General features: G+C 49.3%; 2 long non-coding RNA genes across 8 annotated transcripts; both read left to right on the forward strand.

The window, feature by feature from the left end:
* The first annotated feature begins 2,315 nt into the window (after window positions 1–2,315).
* LOC144246350 (uncharacterized) lies at window positions 2,316–8,217 on the forward strand. Of its 6 annotated transcripts, none has more exons than XR_013340062.1 (6): window positions 2,316–2,442; window positions 2,756–2,809; window positions 3,300–3,419; window positions 4,120–4,253; window positions 6,161–6,463; window positions 6,897–7,276. It is a non-coding gene; the product is annotated as an uncharacterized LOC144246350 (long non-coding RNA). The 6 variants fall into 6 exon arrangements; XR_013340061.1 differs by lacking the exon at window positions 2,316–2,442 and adding an exon at window positions 2,464–2,585; XR_013340064.1 differs by lacking the exons at window positions 2,316–2,442; window positions 2,756–2,809 and adding exons at window positions 2,469–2,607; window positions 5,031–5,201 and having other exon boundaries at window positions 6,897–8,217.
* A 764-nt stretch (window positions 8,218–8,981) lies between these two features.
* LOC144246351 (uncharacterized) lies at window positions 8,982–16,051 on the forward strand. 2 transcript variants are annotated; one of them, XR_013340066.1, is made up of 5 exons: window positions 8,982–9,148; window positions 9,874–10,040; window positions 11,726–11,896; window positions 14,753–15,055; window positions 15,489–16,051. It is a non-coding gene; the product is annotated as an uncharacterized LOC144246351 (long non-coding RNA). The 2 variants fall into 2 exon arrangements; XR_013340065.1 differs by lacking the exon at window positions 8,982–9,148 and having other exon boundaries at window positions 9,197–10,040.
* The last annotated feature ends 1,209 nt before the right edge of the window (window positions 16,052–17,260 follow it).

Below are 17,260 nucleotides of genomic sequence, written 5' to 3' on the forward strand. Positions count from 1 at the left end.
AAATATAAACGGAAAACAAATTAAACATGTAACATAAATAATGCTATCCATTACTATTAGGTATTATATTGTTTGATGTAGAGTATTTTATATGTTTATATACATATAAATATCGATTATATACATAAATATCCATATAGAAATGTATAATTAATATATGTGGATATATGAATATTATAAAACAATAGGAATTAATACAGTACATAATGCACATTTTACTGTATGTGTCTTATTATAACACATTACATGTCATAAATATTATATATCGAAATATAGTACCTCAATATGTTGTGATAGAATAGATAAATACTTGTAAAAATCAAAAGTAGAAATATAGAAATATTTAAATATAGCTTAAAATAAAGGGGATTTTTCTTTTCTATTTGGTAGTAGGTAGGGATCTTATTATAAAAATTATGAATAGAAATAAAATGAAATTAGAAATCTTTGTATAGAAATATATTCTAAATACGTTAAGATCTATATAAAAATTCAAAGGTAAGTAAATATAAGTATTAGCGGTATGTACGAAATAGATAAATTATTATTAAAATTCTATCTTGCTACCTTATTATATATATGATATATATTTATAAATCAATATAAAGTAAAAATTCAACTGTGACTATAATGATGAAAAAAAAATATAAATATTCAAGCATCTTTTATAGAAAGGGCTTTTTTGTTTTTATTTGTTTAGAGGCAGGGTTTTAATGGAAAAAATATTAATATGCATTTTATTTTGTTATCATTCTAAATATGGAAATATATAATCAATGTATACTGGTGTGTATATAAAAATATAAAATAGAATTAAAAATAAGTATTAGGAAGAGATAGACTATAAATAACACCATACATCAATCTACATTTAAAATATAAATTTGAATATAAATGCGAAAAATAGAGATACATCTAAATGGAGCTTAAATAAAGGGTTTTTAAAAAAGTTTTTTACTTGGATCGAGGCAGGGGTTTATTTTAAGCAATATGAACCTTTTAGATATAGAAATCTAACTATAGAAATATGTAAGCAATGTATAAAAATATAAAATGTAACAAAATGGAACACGAATAAATGTCAGAAATCATAAAAAAAAAATTTCCATCAATATCCATTACAAATCCGAATGTGAATGTAAATATGAAAAATATAAAAATAAAATCGATTGAAATGCAGTTTAAGAGGAAAGGCTTTTTCTTTCGGTTCCTATCGGGTCAGAGGCAGGGTTTTTTTTGTTGGCGTTCTTGTCCACGCGGGATGTTTCGGGGCATTCGCTGCCGAGGCTTTTCCGGAGGGGACGGTGCAGTGCTGCCGCCGTGTGGGCAGAGAGCGGTACTGCAGCCCGCCGCCCGCGGCCGCCATCTTGGGAGTGGCTTGGCGCGGACTCGCTTGACCTTCTCGAGAGGGCGCGAAAAGGAGGACATTGAAATTCGAGGACCCGTGTCTGTTTTCTACACTGCCTGAATTGCCCGCACCGCCGGCGCCCCCCGACGGGATTTTCCGCGGCGGTTCCGATGCCGTGCATATGGGCTGTGGGGTCAGCAGCACCGCGACCGTGCGGGTTTTTGGCGGGAGCCGACAGGCACCGGCAAAACGCCTCTCTCCGTCAAGGTCCCCACGGCCCGGCTTCTTGCGAACGCCTTGGCGCGGGCTCGCTTGACCTTCTCGAGAGGGCGCAAAGAAAAGGATGCGAACATCCGGGAGCCGTGTCTGTCGACTGCTCTGCTTGAACACCACCCTGACGCCGGCGTGGCCCGGCGGGATTTTCCGCGGCCGTTCCACTGCCGTGCACACGGGCTGTGGGCTCAGTGGCTCCGCGGGCGGTCGGATTTCGAGCAGGCGCCGACCGGCATCGGCAGATTCGCCTCTCTCTGCCCGGCTCCTGCAGCGGCCGCCATCCTGGGCGCGGCCCCTGCCTCTGCCATGCCGCGCGGGGCGCCCGTCCCGTCCCCTCCCGTGCTGTCCCACCGCCTCCCTGCCGTAAAGCTAGAAATAAACAAAACCAACGTGGAAATATGTATAGGTTTAAAAGAAAGGGCTTTTGGGGCGGAGGGGGCGTTATTTGGTTCGAGGCAGGGTCTTTTAATTTCTGTGCGGGGTTTTTTGGGCCATTTATTTCTAAGGATTTTTTTTCCAAGGGGCTCGATCGCCGCCGCTCTTTTCCGCCTGCCTCCCCTCCGGGAGAGCGGCGGCCCCCGGGTGTGGCGGGTGGCAGTGCTGCCGCCTTGTGGACAGAGGGCGGTACTGCAGCCCCCCAGCCCGCGCCCTGCCCTTCGCCGCTGGGTGCCGGGGCGGGAAGGGCGAGGGGCGGGAGCGAGCGGCGAGCGGGGCGGTGTCTGTGAGTGAGGGGAGGGCTTTCTGTCCCTCGCCGACCGCCGTCCATACCGCAACACTTTGAGGCTTTTTGTCCCTCTTCGGTCGCCGTCCGTACCAGAATGGTTTGTGCTTTCTGATCCTCGCCGGCCGCCGTCCCCCACGTGACGCGAGCCCGGCGCCGCCGTGATGGCGGCCGGCGGTGGGACCGGGACTGGGTCCGGGCGGGCTCTGGAGGCGCTGCTGGAGATGGGATTCGGGGCTTGGCGTGCGTGAGGGCGGCGGCACCGGTGGGACATCGGGGGAGGGCCGGGGACAGCGGGGGAGGGCGGGCGGGAGCAGCCGGAGGGGACGCGGGCCCCCTAAAATTTCTCCGGGACCCCCAAAAAACCCCCCGGGACCCCCCCAAAAATAACCGGGAGCCCCCCGGTCCCGCAGGGTGCAGGCGCTGGCACTGACCGGGAACCGGGGAGTGGAACCGGCCATGGACTGGTGAGGGGGGGACCCCAAAAACACTCCCGGGACCCCCAAAAAACCCCAGCGGGATGCCCCAAAAACAGCCCCGGGACCCCCAAAAACAGCCTCGGAAACCCAAAAATTCCCTTCAGGAGCCCCAAAAATCCCCCTGGAACCCCCCAAAATTCCCTTCGGAACCCCAAAACCACCCCTGGGGCCCCCAAAATTCTACTCAGAACCCCCAAAGTTTCTCCCAAAAACCCCCTGAGACCCCTAAAATTCTCCCCAGGACTCCAAAAGCCCCCCCCGGGATGCCCAAAATTCCTTTTGGGGCCCCAAAACACCCCCTGGGACCTCCAAATTTCCCTTTAGGATCCCTGAAATTCCTCCTGGGACCCCAAAAACCCCCTGACACCCCAAAATTCCTCCTGGGATGCCCTAAAAACCTTCCAGAATCCCCCAGGAACCCCCCCAATTTTGGGTCCCCCCCCTGATTTGGGGTTCCCCCCGGTTTTTGGGTCCCCAGGCTGGTGGCTCATGAGGACGACCCCGACTCGGACCCCGAACTCCCCCCGGGTTTGGGGGCACCGCCCTCGGGCCTGGGGGGGCCCCATCAGCCGCCGGACACCAAGGACGAGACCCAGAAGTGAATTTTGGGGGTTGGGGGGGAATTTTGGGGTTTGGGGAGGAAATTTTGGGGTATGGGGAGCTCCGAGTGGTTAATTTGGGGTTTCAGGGTGGTTTTGGGCAGGGTTTTCGGGTATTCTTGAGAGGGCTTTGGGGTATTTTTTGGTGGGTTTTAGGGTATTTTTGGGTGGATTTTTTGGGGTATTCTTGGGAGGGTTTTGGGCTGTTTTGGGGCATTTTATGGTGAGTTTTTTGAGTATTTTTAGGAGGGTTTGGGTATTTTTGGGTGGGTTTTTTGTGGGTATTTTTAGGACGATTTTGGGGTATTTTTGGGTGGGTTTTGGGCTGAAGGCGGCTCGGCGGCAGCACCAGAGAAGGATGGCAGCAGCGAGGGGAGCCCGGCAGGGCCCTGGCTTTGCCCGCCCCTCCTGCTGCCCTCCTTGGAATGGTTTGAGGCATTATGGGGTTATTGAGGTAGAAATAATTATTTCGTTGTTGATAATTTAATGTGGTTTTTTTTTTGTTTGTTGTCGTTTCATGTATTTGGTTTGTAGAGCAGGAACTGTAGACAGAATCCTGCAGAAGTAGTATGGAATTTGTCTTCCCAAAACCTACCCGGCTTCCAACCACTTTCAGCATGTGGTCTTCCTTAGCAGCACATGGTTCCCCCACACTTGGGAGCCGGTGCACTCTACTTTTCTCTCCACCTTTGCTGACAGATCCTGCTGAAGGCTGAGGACAAAGCCCTACCCCTACACGGACAAGGCAGCAGACCTGGTTCGGGACGCCAGCGTGCTCCAGGTTGCTACAGGACTCGGATCAAACATCAGCATCCCCGTCTCTCACGCTGATGGTATGTGGTAACCCCTCTAAGAACAGAATTCCAAGACTTGGGGCTACGTTTTCTAACCCTAAGCAGCAAACTGGGGATGGATAACTCTAGAAATCCTGTCCTGTAAGGACCTCCAGGATTCAGCCCTCCATGTGTCCTTGGTATCAGAAGCTGGAATTGCAGAGTTGCCACTTTACCCCCAAACGTAATTTTTGATGTGGTTGTGCCACTTTAACGGTATTTGAAATCTCTCTTCGTGCTCTTGCAACAGCATTTTCGAACCACAATGGAAATCTAGTCCTTCTGCCTGGGGCTGCTCATAGAATCATGGAATCGCAGAAGGGTTTGGATGGGAAGGCTCCTTTTTTTTAAAGCTCGTCCCGTTCCACCCCCTGCCATGGGCAGGGACACCTTCCACCATCCCAGGATGCTCTAAGCCCTGTCCAGCCTGGCCTTGGACACTTCTAGGTATCCGGGGGCAGCCACAGCTTCTCTGGGCAACCTGTGCTGGAAAGCAGCATTGAAAGCCAGAGTGAAGTACAGCTGTGATTTTTGTGCTGCCCCTAACATTGTATTGCCTGACAAATGTGCCTTTGGGTTTTTTGATTGGGTTTTTTTTGTTGGTTTTATTTATTTTTTTGAGGGCTTTTTGTGTTTGTTTTGTTCGGTTTTGGTTTGGTTTTTTTTTTTTTTGAGAACTAGAAAGATACCTTGTGTTGCTGGAATGTTGCATTCTACGTCTGTTATTTTCCCAGTAAGTCTGGATCCTCTGCTTACATTTTTTCCTTCACTTATTAGATGTCGTGGATGTGCTGGCTGTTCTGATGGAGGGCAGTGATGGCTTAGATGAAGAAATTGGGTTCTCTTAAAATGAAGATATGATTATCCAAACATTTCACTTCAGTGCTGTTGTCCCTGCTGCATTAGCAGCCAGGAATATACTGTTGCTTTAGTCTGAAAATGGAACAGGTACAGGGGGTTTTTTAATGTTTTATGTGTCATTTCCAGCAGTGGAGTGAAAGTGGCATCATTTCTGCCCTCTTGCAATAATTTTTTACCATTTATCATTTTTTACCTTGAGGCATTTTATTATCTTCCCTGCAAGCAGAAGGAGGTGCAGATTCACAGTGTTTTGTGCTCAAGAGGGGCATTGAAGCTCTGTAGGTGCGTCTGCCCTTTTTCCCTGACCCTAAAGAGAAGGGACACTGTCCCTGCATGGACAGTCTTGGTCTGGAAGTAGTTGGCCTCAGTAACACAGCGTTTTAAGGGCAGAGCGTGGCGATCAGGAGAGGAAGGTGATTCTCGTGCCTGTGGGCAGCTCTTCCCGAGATCAGGGAGAGGGGACTGCATTGTTAAGTAGGAAGTGGATGCATTTCCCAAGGGAAACTTCAGAAATTAAGCTCCAAGGGCAAATACTGCGAGGTTCTACCACCTCCTTGAGGACAGCGTTAAAACCACAGGAGCATCAGCAGAGCTTGGAGCAGGACTGGCCAACCCCAGAGCGCCTCACGAAGCCCTCTGTGTGTATGTGGCAGTCGAGTAGCACCTGGGGGGTGCTGAAAGTCCCAGTTCTGACAGAAAATTCTGCTTAACTTGTACACGTTGGCTGGGTGTGTGCCCCCAGTACAGCTCGGTTCTTCTCTGAGGCGGTGCCTGGCAGGGTCCGTCCCTGTTAAGAGACGGCTGTGTTTTTGGCACAACACAGCAAAGGTGGATTATTTGCTTCAGCAAGAGCTGATGATATCTGGAGGGTTTTTCAGGCACCTCAGCAGCCAGGAGCACGTGTATAGTTCACTAGGAACACTTTTTGATCTTGTTCAGTTCTTTTCTCCATGAGGCTCTGTGGGCTGCTGGCAAGGCCCAAAGTAAGGAAGGTTGTCCCAGTGTCCGTGCTCATGTTAATAGTTTAATTTATTTGGCTTTTCTAGGAGCAGATGTCGTGGAGGACCTTGGTGCTGTTTTCACTGACCTCCTGCACTCTCTGAGAGAACCCCTTGCTCCCTGCTTGACGCTCCAGCTCTGTGACAAAGATCCCGAGTCCCTGAAAGCTGCTAAGTATCCTCAGCTCTACCAGTTTAACCAATACTATAGACTCTGGATGCCCAAGCAGTCCCAGGAACCTGTGGTATGGAGTCCCTGAAGTCGCTGAATTCTTGAGCCAGTATTCCTATAAAATCCTCGCAGTCGACAGAGGTTACATTTCCATCAGAAACAGCGTTTTTATTGAGGAGGTAATTCTGCATCTCTTGTTGATCCTGCTGGGGACACATGTTTGCTCCAGGGCTTTTCTCTGATGGCACAAGAGGTCTCTGTGGTGTTTGGGAGGCGATACCAGGGCTCAGGGCTCATACAGAGACTCCTCACCGGGCACAGCAGAGCCTGGTGTGCGCTGTGGCCTCTGTTTACAGCACCTGGAGTTCCCCCAGGTGGGTGGAGGATCACAGGCCCCTGGGCTGGGTTTGGTGAGTTTTTCTAAGCTCAGCAGTGTGAACACTCCAGACGCCCCTGGGGAACCTGCTGGGCAGCTCTGTTCTAGCAGGACTGCATGCCAGTGTTTCCAGAGATTCAGTTCAGGGCTCATCTCAAAACAAAGGTGGCTGAAGAGATTTTTGTTTCATACTTATCACTGTTTTTCTCTTATGCTTTTTGTTTCGCTTTAAACAGTTTGAAAACCACAAGGAGGTCAGCCAAGAGCCTCCTGTGGCACCGGATTCTGTATTTGCCACTTTGTTGAAGGGAGCCTGGGAGAGAAGAAGCAGTACCTTCCTAGAAGATGGTGTTCAGACAAAGTAGAGAGACTTGGCTTCCTGGCTCCCCCAACCTGAGCAGCTTTTGCTGGGAGTAAAGCACGTGCTGCTGTACCCGAAACCCACAGTGGAGAACTTCTGCAGATAATAATGTAGTTATCGTTGGTTTACTTTATGGCACAAGTTACAGATGACTTGGCTGCTAAAACTTAGGTTCCAGTGCTGTAGCTCTTTTTCCTCGACTCGGCTCCGAGGGTACGCAGCACCGTACAAAATTATACCTAATTTGTAAACAAATGTCAGTTGTTCTGATTATTGAAGCTGGGCTTTATTGAGTTGAATCCGGAGTGTGTGCTGCACCCAGGTCCTTTGTACAAATAGGGTACTGAGGGTGGGGGAACCAGAACTGCACATTCCTTGTGATATGGATGGGATTTTGGGGGGGGGGGTTAAATTAAAAGGAGATGCAAAATGAGGGAATTGCTTTTAGATGTAACTATTCTTGTCCTAAAGGGGCCATCAGCTCTGTCCCGAGAGCTGAGTTACAAGTGTGTGTGTTGAAAGAGCTGCAAGCCTTTTAGGGGCTGCAGTTTGTGTGCCGTGGAATGAGGTGCCCTGAGGAAATGTGTGAGCCGGAGGGAGCCGGGGCCGGGCGGAGGGAGCCGAGCTGTGGGAATGGGCGAATGGAGGCGGGCGCGGGCGGGACTAGGCGAGCGTGGGCGAAAGCGGCCGAAAGGGGCCGAGGAGGCGAGCGGAGCCGAGCTCTGCCGAGTTCAGCCGAGGCGAGCCGAGCTTTGCCGAAGAGGCGAATGGAGGCGAATGCGGCCGGAAATAGCCGAGCGTGGCCGAAAGTAGCCGAAGCTGGCCGAGGAGCCGAGTCCAGCCGAACGGAGCCGAGCTCTGCCGAGCGCAGCAGCCCGGGCAGGGCGGGGCGCCGGGGCGGAGCCGGGGCGCTGGGAGGGATCCCACTCCTGTCCCTCTCCCTCCTTCTCCGTGCTCCTGCCCGTATTCCCCTCGGTTATCTCTCTTTCCCCCGTTTCCTTGTCCCCCCCAAACCCGGATCCTTCCTGTCCTGTCCCTGCCCCGCTGCTCCGTTCCTTTCCTCCTCTCTCCCTCCTCTGTCCACCGTCCCTCTTCCCTCCCCTGTCAGCCTTTAAATCCGAATTATAAATATGAATGTGTATATAAATATTAAAAATATAAAAACAAAATACATTGAAATGCAGTTTAAAAGAAAAGGTTTTTTCTTTTGGTTCTTGTTGGGTTAGAGGCAGGGTTTTTTTTGTTTGCGTTCTTTTCCGCGCGGGATGTTTCGGGGCATTTGCTACCGAGGACGTTCCGCAGGGGACGGCGCCCGTTCTTTTTTGCCGCCGGCCCCGCCCCGCGGCCCCGAGGCGAGCGGCGGCCCCCGACGGTGGCGGGCGGCAGTGCTGCCGCCTTGTGGACACAGGGCGGTACTGCAGGCCCCCAGCCAGCGCCCGGCAAAACCACCGAGACGGGGCGGGAGGAGCCAGAGCGGCCCCAAAACCACCGAGACGGGGCGGGAAGGGCGAGGGGCGGCAGCGAGCGGCGAGCGGGGCGGTGTCTGTGAGTGAGGGGAGAGCTGAAGGCGGCTCCGCGGCGGCGCCGGAGAAGGATGGCAGCGGCGAGGGCAGCTTTCTGTCCCGCGCCTGCCGCCGTCCATGCCACCAAGCGTTGCGGATTTCTGTCCCGCACCGGTCGCCGTCCGTATGAAATCGCGTTGTGGCTTGTTGTCCCGCGCCGGCTGCCGTCCGTACGACAACGGTTCATCTCTATTGTTTTTGAGGACTTCTTGTTCGTCTCAATGGTGTTGTAGAATTTCCGGTTAATCTCCATGGTTTCTGGAAAACTTCCGCTTAGTCTCTATCGTTTCTTGGAACTTCCGGCTCATCTCTATGGGTTTTGGAGGACTTCATGTTCGTCTCTATGATCTTATGGAACTTCCGGTTCATCTCTATGGTTTCTGGAGGACTTTCTGTTCGTCTCTATGGTTTCATGGAACTTCCGGCTCGTCTCTATGCTCCTGGAGGACCTCCCATTCATCTCTATGGACCGTCCCTGTGGTCGCTCCTGCGCGTGCGCGGCCGCCATGAGGGACCGGACGCGGGAAATATGACATGCGAGAGTCCAGAAAAAGGGGGAAAAAAGGTAAAACACGGGAAAAAAAAGCCAAAAAGCGGGACAAGGAGCCCGGAATCGGGATGGGGGAACGCGGAAACGGGGGGGGAAGTGACCAAAAATGGGTAAAGAGCCCAAAAATTAGGGAAGAATGGGCGAAAATGGGATCGGGGAGCTCGGAAATTGGGGGGGAGTGACCAAAGTCGGCGAAAGAGCCGAAAAGTGGGAAAAAGATCAGAAAATGTGGGAAAATCGCACAAAGAAACGGTTTAGGAGCCCAAAAATGCGGGAAAGGCAAAAAATGGGGAAAAAGCAAAAAAAAAAAAAAAAAAAAAAAGGGAAAAGTGCCCAAAAATTCGGATCGATGTGTGGAGAGTTTTGTGGATGAGTGGCTTCGGGAGAGAGGCCATGACTACTTGCAGTTAGTGAAGCGGTAGCTGAAAATTGCAGAGTGCAGCAATAGCGGATGTAGCAACAATATCACACGTCCTTGGGTGAGCTGGTTCCCAGCAGCAGAACGGTCAGCAAAGAGATAAGTGTAAGGGAAAACAAAGCAAGCAGAGAAAGCCCCAAAGGCGAGCTTGACCTGTTCTAGAGACACCAATGAGGAGCCTAAGTTTTGCAATATGCATGAGCTTCATTATAACGGGTATAACTGTACATGCGTACTTAGAATAAACTGAAACTTGTTGGCATTATAGAATGGGCTTTTCTCCCGTTATTTTTCCCCAAAAATGGTGACCTCGACGTGATAGGCGCCACGGTGGAGTGATGAAAAAGAGTTCAGGTCCTGATGCAGCCAGGACGGCAAAAGTGCTGAATTGAAATAGAGTGCACCGTGCCCCAGGTGACTGCAGAGGCAAGCCTGGCCGATACGTGCTGCCGACGACCTCGGAGGGCTGCAACAGCGCTGACAATAGAGGTATGGAGAGGCAAGCAGCATATGATTTATTTACTGCATTCTTGCAGAAAAGGCAGATTAAAAACATTGATTTACATAAAGATCTGCCAAGGTTATTAACATATAGGTATGCTAAGGGGTTCTTTATAAATCCTCATACAGTACATAAGTTGTCTAAGTGGCGTAAGTTTAAAGATAAACTATAAGAAGACATTTTAGATGATGATAAGGCAGCCAAAAAGCTAAAAAAGTTGTAAAAGGTAGTTCACAATGAGTTATTACAACATCAGGCAGAAAAAAAAGCTGCTGCACAAGCAACGTCACACTAGAGAAGAATAAAAGTTATAGCAGAGAAAATTAATTACCTAGTATTTCCATGCCACCTGCTGTGTCTACAGTGGAGTTACCTCCATTGCGACCCGTGCCTGAGGACACGGAAACAGAGTCGCGTTGTGAGCCCACGGCTCCTCCAGCCCCCCCAAACAGAGATCACCGGTTTGTCAGAGTTTGTCTGTCAGTAAATCACCCCCTAAGGCAAAGTCTGACCTAACAAAGGCTCTGGCCAGAGAGCAAAAAGAAGTTTAGGCAACTCTAACAAAAGAAAAACTAAACAAAGAGAATAAGCAAACTTTAGAACTAGCAGCCGACTTAGCTTATCCTATAATTTTTCAGCAGCAAGCGAGCAAAAGGTTACCAGCTCAAATTACACCGTTAGATTAAAAAATTGTTGTCACAGTTGCAAGCTACAGTGAGTCAATTTAGAGTAACTAATAAACCAACTCAGCAAATACTAAATTATATTTAGAGTACTAATATATTGTTGCCAAAAAATTCTAAAAGTCTTGCTAAACTTATTTTCTCACCGCATCAGAAACTTTTATTTAGTGCACACTAGCAAGCAGAAGTTAATAAAGCTGTAGCTATGCAAAAGCAGCCTAAAGATCCTCTTCACAAAGTAACTATAGATAAATTGATAAGCTTAAGACCATGTTTTCGCACTAAGGCACAAGCTATGCTAAAACCTAAAAAATGTCAAAAGGCAATGCAACTAACTCAACAAGCTATAGATAAAGTAAAAGACCCAAGAAATTTACCAGCATATATAAAAATTAAGCAAAAAAAAAAACCAAAAAACTTTTAAAGCATTTATTAATAAAGCAACAACAGCAGTAAAAAAAAACTAGAGTGCCTAAGTTTATACATAATATATTTATATATTTATACGTTAAATATATATTTATACGTTTATACGTAAATCATTAAATTATTAATTAATTATTAAAGCAGTATGCTTTACAAAATTGTAATACTTCTACAAGAAGTATACTAAATACATTAAAAACTAATTAAACTATAAAAAATACACTAAAACAGATAACTACTATACCAACAAAGCCACAAACATTTTTAGTTAAAACTATTAAAATACTAAAGGAAAAGTTACAAAAGCAAGCAAAAGCATCACAAACACAAGTGTTAACTGCCCTTACACCCCTCCAAACATCAGTAACAACCCAAGAAAGTCCTCAAGGGGGCCGTATAAAATGTTTCCATTTTGGTGGGGTTTTTTGTTTGTTTGGTTTGGTTTTGGTTTTTTTGGGGGAAACTAAAAAGATACTTTGTGTTCCTGGAATGTTGCATTTTACCTCTGTTGTTTTCCCAGTTAGTCTGGATCCTCTGCTTACATTTTTTCCTTCACTTATTAGATGTCGTGGATGTGCTGGCTGTTCTGATGGAGGGCAGTGATGGCTTAGATGAAGAAATTGGGTTCTCTTTGAATGAAGATGTGATTATCCAAACATTTCCCTTCAGTGCTGTTGTCCCTGCTGCATTAGAAGCCAGGAATATGCTGTTGTTTCAGTCTGAAAATGGAACAGGTACAGGGGTTTTTTTAATGTTTTATGTGTCGTTTCTAGCAGTGGAGTGAAAGTGGCATCATTTCTGCCCTCTTGCAATAATTTTTTACCATTTATCATTTTTTACCTTGAGGCATTTTATTATCTTCCCTGCAAGCAGAAGGAGGTGCAGATTCACGGTGCTTTGTGCTCAAGAGGGGCATTGAAGCTCTGTAGGTGCTTCTGCCCTTTTTCCCTGACCCTAAAGAGAAGGGACACTGTCCCTGCATAGTCTTGGTCCTGGAAGTAGTTGGCTTCAGTAACACAGCGTTTTAAGGGCAGAGCGTGGTTCAGCAGTAACTGCAACATAGCCCATGCTTCTGCAGCACAGACCTCAAAAGTTCTACACTCCTGTGGACCCTCTTTGTAACTAAGGACAGTGGAAGTCAATTGCCACCTAAAAAGAGAATTTATTTTCAGATCGAGTACTCTCCAAAACTAGCTCTCAACATATTTGACAACACATTGTGTTGCCAGTTTTGTAAACCTAAGCAGTGGAAAAACAGGAAAGCAACATAAAATGATGTAGTTTTCCTTTGATATATGTGACCCTGTCTCATTCACACCGTGTCATAGTAATTTAAATGTGCATCTTGTCCCTCATCTTTAGCAGAAGAATGGTTTTTCAGAACACAACCATAACTTTCTCCATACCAATTAAACACAATTATTCTTGAAGGCATTTTGCAGTGTGTAGATTCCTTTTGGGTATTACAGCAATTTAAGAGTACCTCACTTTAGGTAAGTCAGTTCTGTGAAGGATACTGGTTACTTAACCAAAGGTATGTCTTCAGGTAGAGTTAGTTAAATTAAAATAAATGTCTCCTGGAATTTGCCTCTAGTGATGAAAAAAGTTTATTAAAATCAGTACAAGCACATTGCTAGGCAAATCCTTAATACTTATCAAACTACAGTGAAGTCACTAGAATCATTCTTAACTTGAATTAGCATGTTGTTGCAGGCCCTATAACTCTGTTGAGTAGGAGAAGGAGAAGATTTTAACTAATTGCATTCATCCATACAGATGTCTTTTGTGGACCCATTTAGGCTAGTTGACTAAATCTGGCATAAAAGATAGCACAGAGATTTTAACTGTTGAAAAACTCTGAGCAGGAAGTGTTCCCACAGTGCAAGAATCCTTTGAGTCAGGGTGCTTTAATAGTGTAATTCATAAGTTGTCTAGAGGAGGAATAGAAGGAAGTTAAACTAAGCTACCTTTAAGGAAGATGAATTAAACCTCATTAGAAGTCTGTATGGACACTCATTCTGCAAATTAAAGGAGCAGGAAGGAAGGCAATTGATGGTGCTTCAATTCTCCATCAGAGGCCTAAGAATAATGTATCTTAACAGTTTTCTCTTCTTAATTCAGTTAGTGTATTTTCATTTCCCTGAATGACTCCAGGTAGACAAAGGCACAAGGGAATAGTGGGTTTTGAATTGCCCAGGATACTACAGGTGGAGGTCCTCAGGAAGTGGCATGTGCTTTTTGGCTGTTGCCACAAACCATGGAGCTTTGAGCCATCCCAGGTGCCAGCAGCACCCTGAGCAGTGCTTACCAGCACCTGGCACTGGTAAATATTCCTGGCACAAAAGATTTTCTCTCCGTGGCCAAGCTGTGTCCGTGCAGGTAGCAGGGACAGCCACGCCATGGTCAGGGTTGCTGCTGCAGCACATCCCATTCTGTCCCGGTAGGATTCACTGAGCGCTAGTCACAAGAAGAGTGTCTAAAGTGATTTCTAAGAGAAAAGCTGCATGGGGTCAAACATGATCTTTCCTGTGGTTTTTGTAGCCAGCTCACCGTCAGTTCCCAGCACTGAACCAGGGCAGGGTGTGCCGTAGCTTGGCTCGTCCCTGAACGGGTGCCACCGTGCCTCTCCCTTCTTACTGCCCAAAGCTTTGTGTCCAGGCACAAGGGGAGTAGAGAAGCTTCCTGCCAGGAGATTGAGAGGCAGCCCGTGTGCTCATTCTTCTGCTCCATGAGCCTTTCCTGGCAGAGACGGGGCTGCATGGCGCTCCCTGCATTTGGAGCACTGGTACTTGCTGATAGCACAGCTTCTTCTCCCATCCTCTTGCTGGCTGCGAGGTCCTGTTACCTTCCCTCATGTTACCTTCTAAAGAAAAGGGGCACTGTCCCTGCATGGACAGTCTTGGTCTGGAAGTAGTTGGCCTCAGTAACACAGCGTTTTAAGGGCAGAGCGTGGCGATCAGGAGAGGAAGGTGATTCTCGTGCCTGTGGGCAGCTCTTCCCGAGAGCAGGGAGAGAGGACTGCATTGTTAAGTAGGAAGTGGATGCGTTTCCCAAGGAAAACTTCAGAAATTAAGCTCCAAGGGCAAATATTGCGAGGTTCTACCACCTCCTTGAGGACAGCGTTAAAATCACAGGGGCATCAGCAGGGCTTGGAGCAGGATTGGCCAACCCCAGAGCACCTCACAAAGCCCTCTGTGTGTATGTGGCAGTCGAGTAGCACCTGGGGGGTGCTGAAAGTCCCAGTTCTGACAGAAAATTCTGCTTAATTTGTACATGTTGGCTGGGTGTTAGCTTGGTTCTTCTCTGAGGCGGTGCCTGGCAGGGTCTCTCCCTGTTAAGGGCCGGGCGTGTTTTTGGCACAACACAGCGAATGTGGATTATTTGCTTCAGCAAGAGCTGATGATGTCTGGAGGGTTTTTCAGGTACCTCAGCGGCCAGGAGCACGTGTATAGTTCACTAGGAACACTTTTTGATCTTGTTCAGTTCTTTTCTCCATGAGGCTCTGTGGGCTGCTGGCAAGGCCCAAAGTAAGGAAGGTTGTCCCAGTGTCCGTGCTCATGTCAATAGTTTAATTTATTTGGCTTTTCTAGGAGCAGATGTCGTGGAGGACCTTGGTGCTGTTTTCACTGACCTCCTGCACTCTCCGAGAGAACCCCTTGCTCCCTGCTTGACGCTCCAGCTCTGTGACAAAGATCCCGAGTCCCTGAAAGCTGCTAAGTATCCTCAGCTCTACCAGTTTAACCGATACTATAGACTCTGGATGCCCAAGCAGTCCCAGGAACCTGTGGTATGGAGTCCCTGAAGTCGCTGAATTCTTGAGCCAGTATTCCTATAAAATCCTCGCAGTCGACAGAGGTTACATTTCCATCAGAAACAGCATTTTTATTGAGGAGGTAATTCTGCATCTCTTGTTGATCCTGCTGGGGACACATGTTTGCTCCAGGGCTTTTCTCTGATGGCACAAGAGGTCTCTGTGGTGTTTGGGAGGCGATACCAGGGCTCAGGGCTCATACAGAGACTCCTCACCAGGCACAGCAGAGCCTGGTGTGCGCTGTGGCCTCTGTTTACAGCGCCCGGAGTTCCCCCAGGTGGGTGGAGGATCACAGGCCCCTGGGCTGGGTTTGGTGAGTTTTTCTCAGCTCAGCAGTGTGAACACTCCTGATGCCCCTGGGGAACCTGCTGGACAGCTCTGTTCTAGCAGGACTGCACGCCAGTGTTTCCAGAGCTTCAGTTCAGAGCTCATCTCAAAACAAAGGTGGCTGAAGAGATTTTTGTTTCATACTTATCACTGTTTTTCTCTTATGCTTTTTGTTTCGCTTTAAACAGTTTGAAAACAACAAGGAGGTCAGCCAAGAGCCTCCTGTGGCACCGGATTCTGTATTTGCCACTTTGCTGAAAGGAGCCTGGGAGAGAGGAAGCAGTACCTTCCTGGAAGATGGTGTTCAGACAAAGTAGAGAGACTTGGCTTCCTGGCTCCCCCAACCTGAGCAGCTTTTGCTGGGAGTAAAGCACGTGCTGCTGTACCCGAAACCCACAGTGGAGAACTTCAGCAGATAATACTGTAGTTATCCTTGGTTTACTTTATGGCACAAGTTATAGATGACTTGGCTACTAAAACTTAGGTTCCAGTGCTGTAGCTCTTTTTCCTCGACTCGGCTCCGAGGGTACGCAGCACCGTACAAAACTGCACCTAATTTGCAAACAAATGTCAGTTGTTCTTATTATTGAAGCTGGGCTTTATTCAGTTGAATCCGGAGTGTGTGCTGCACCCAGGTCCTTTGTACAAATAGGGTACTGAGGGTGGGGGAACCAGAACTGCACATTCCTTGTGATATGGATGGGATTTTGGGGGGGGGGGTTAAATTAAAAGGAGATGCAAAATGAGGGAATTGCTTTTAGATGTAACTATTCTTGTCCTAAAGGGGCCATCAGCTCTGTCCCGAGAGCTGAGTTACAAGTGTGTGTGTTGAAAGAGCTGCAAGCCTTTTAGGGGCTGCAGTTTGTGTGCCGTGGAATGAGGTGCCCTGAGGAAATGTGTGAGCCGGAGGGAGCCGGGGCCGGGCGGAGGGAGCCGAGCTGTGGGAATGGGCGAATGGAGGCGGGCGCGGGCGGGACTAGGCGAGCGTGGGCGAAAGCGGCCGAAAGGGGCCGAGGAGGCGAGCGGAGCCGAGCTCTGCCGAGTTCAGCCGAGGCGAGCCGAGCTTTGCCGAAGAGGCGAATGGAGGCGAATGCGGCCGGAAATAGCCGAGCGTGGCCGAAAGTAGCCGAAGCTGGCCGAGGAGCCGAGTCCAGCCGAACGGAGCCGAGCTCTGCCGAGCGCAGCAGCCCGGGCGGGGCGGGGCGGGGCGCCGGGGCGGAGCCGGGGCGCTGGGAGGATCCCCTCCTGTCCCTCTCTCTCCCGCTCCATGCTCCTGCCCGTATTCCCCTCAGTCACCTCTCTTTCCCCCGTTTCCTTGTCCCCCCCAAACCCGGATCCTTCCTGTCCTGTCCCTGCCCCGCTGCTCCGTTCCATTCCCCCTCTCTCCCTCCTCTGTGCCCCGTCCCTCTTCCTCATCTGCCGGCCTTTCCCTTCCCCGCCCGCTTTCCTCCGCAGCCCGACCTCCCTCCCCGCCCTTTCGCATGTCCCGCTCTCCCTCCTCTCTTCCCGTCGCCCCTTCGCTTCTTTCCCCCGCAGCCGCGGGGCTCGGGGCGCCGGAGAATAAAGCCCCGAGGGCCGGAGCCCGGCGCCCCCCGGGCCTTGCGGGAGTCCCCGCACGGGGCCGGGGCTCTCGGCGGATCCCCCGCGCCGCTCGGACCCCGCCCCGGCGCTGCCGGACCTGCGGCTCCGCCGGCATCGCGCTGCGAGCGGCCCCCGCTCTGTGCCGTGCCGGCCGTGCCGCGTCCCCGCCGCCTCTGCCGCTCCCTCTTTCTGCCCCTGGCCCGCGACAGCGAGGCGGGGCGGGAGCTTCGAGCCTTCTGGGGGCTGCCCCCCCTTCCTTGTTGCGGCGGAGTCCCTTTCTGGGGGGATGGAGGTGTGGGAAGGGCTGGAAGGGAGTGCTGGGCTGCTGTCCGGGGCAGTTGGACTCGTCCTGTGCCTTCTTCGGGGGTCAGGGTTAGGG

Source organism: Lonchura striata, chromosome 5 (assembly GCF_046129695.1).
Source record: "Lonchura striata isolate bLonStr1 chromosome 5, bLonStr1.mat, whole genome shotgun sequence".
Classification (NCBI taxonomy): domain Eukaryota; kingdom Metazoa; phylum Chordata; class Aves; order Passeriformes; family Estrildidae; genus Lonchura; species Lonchura striata.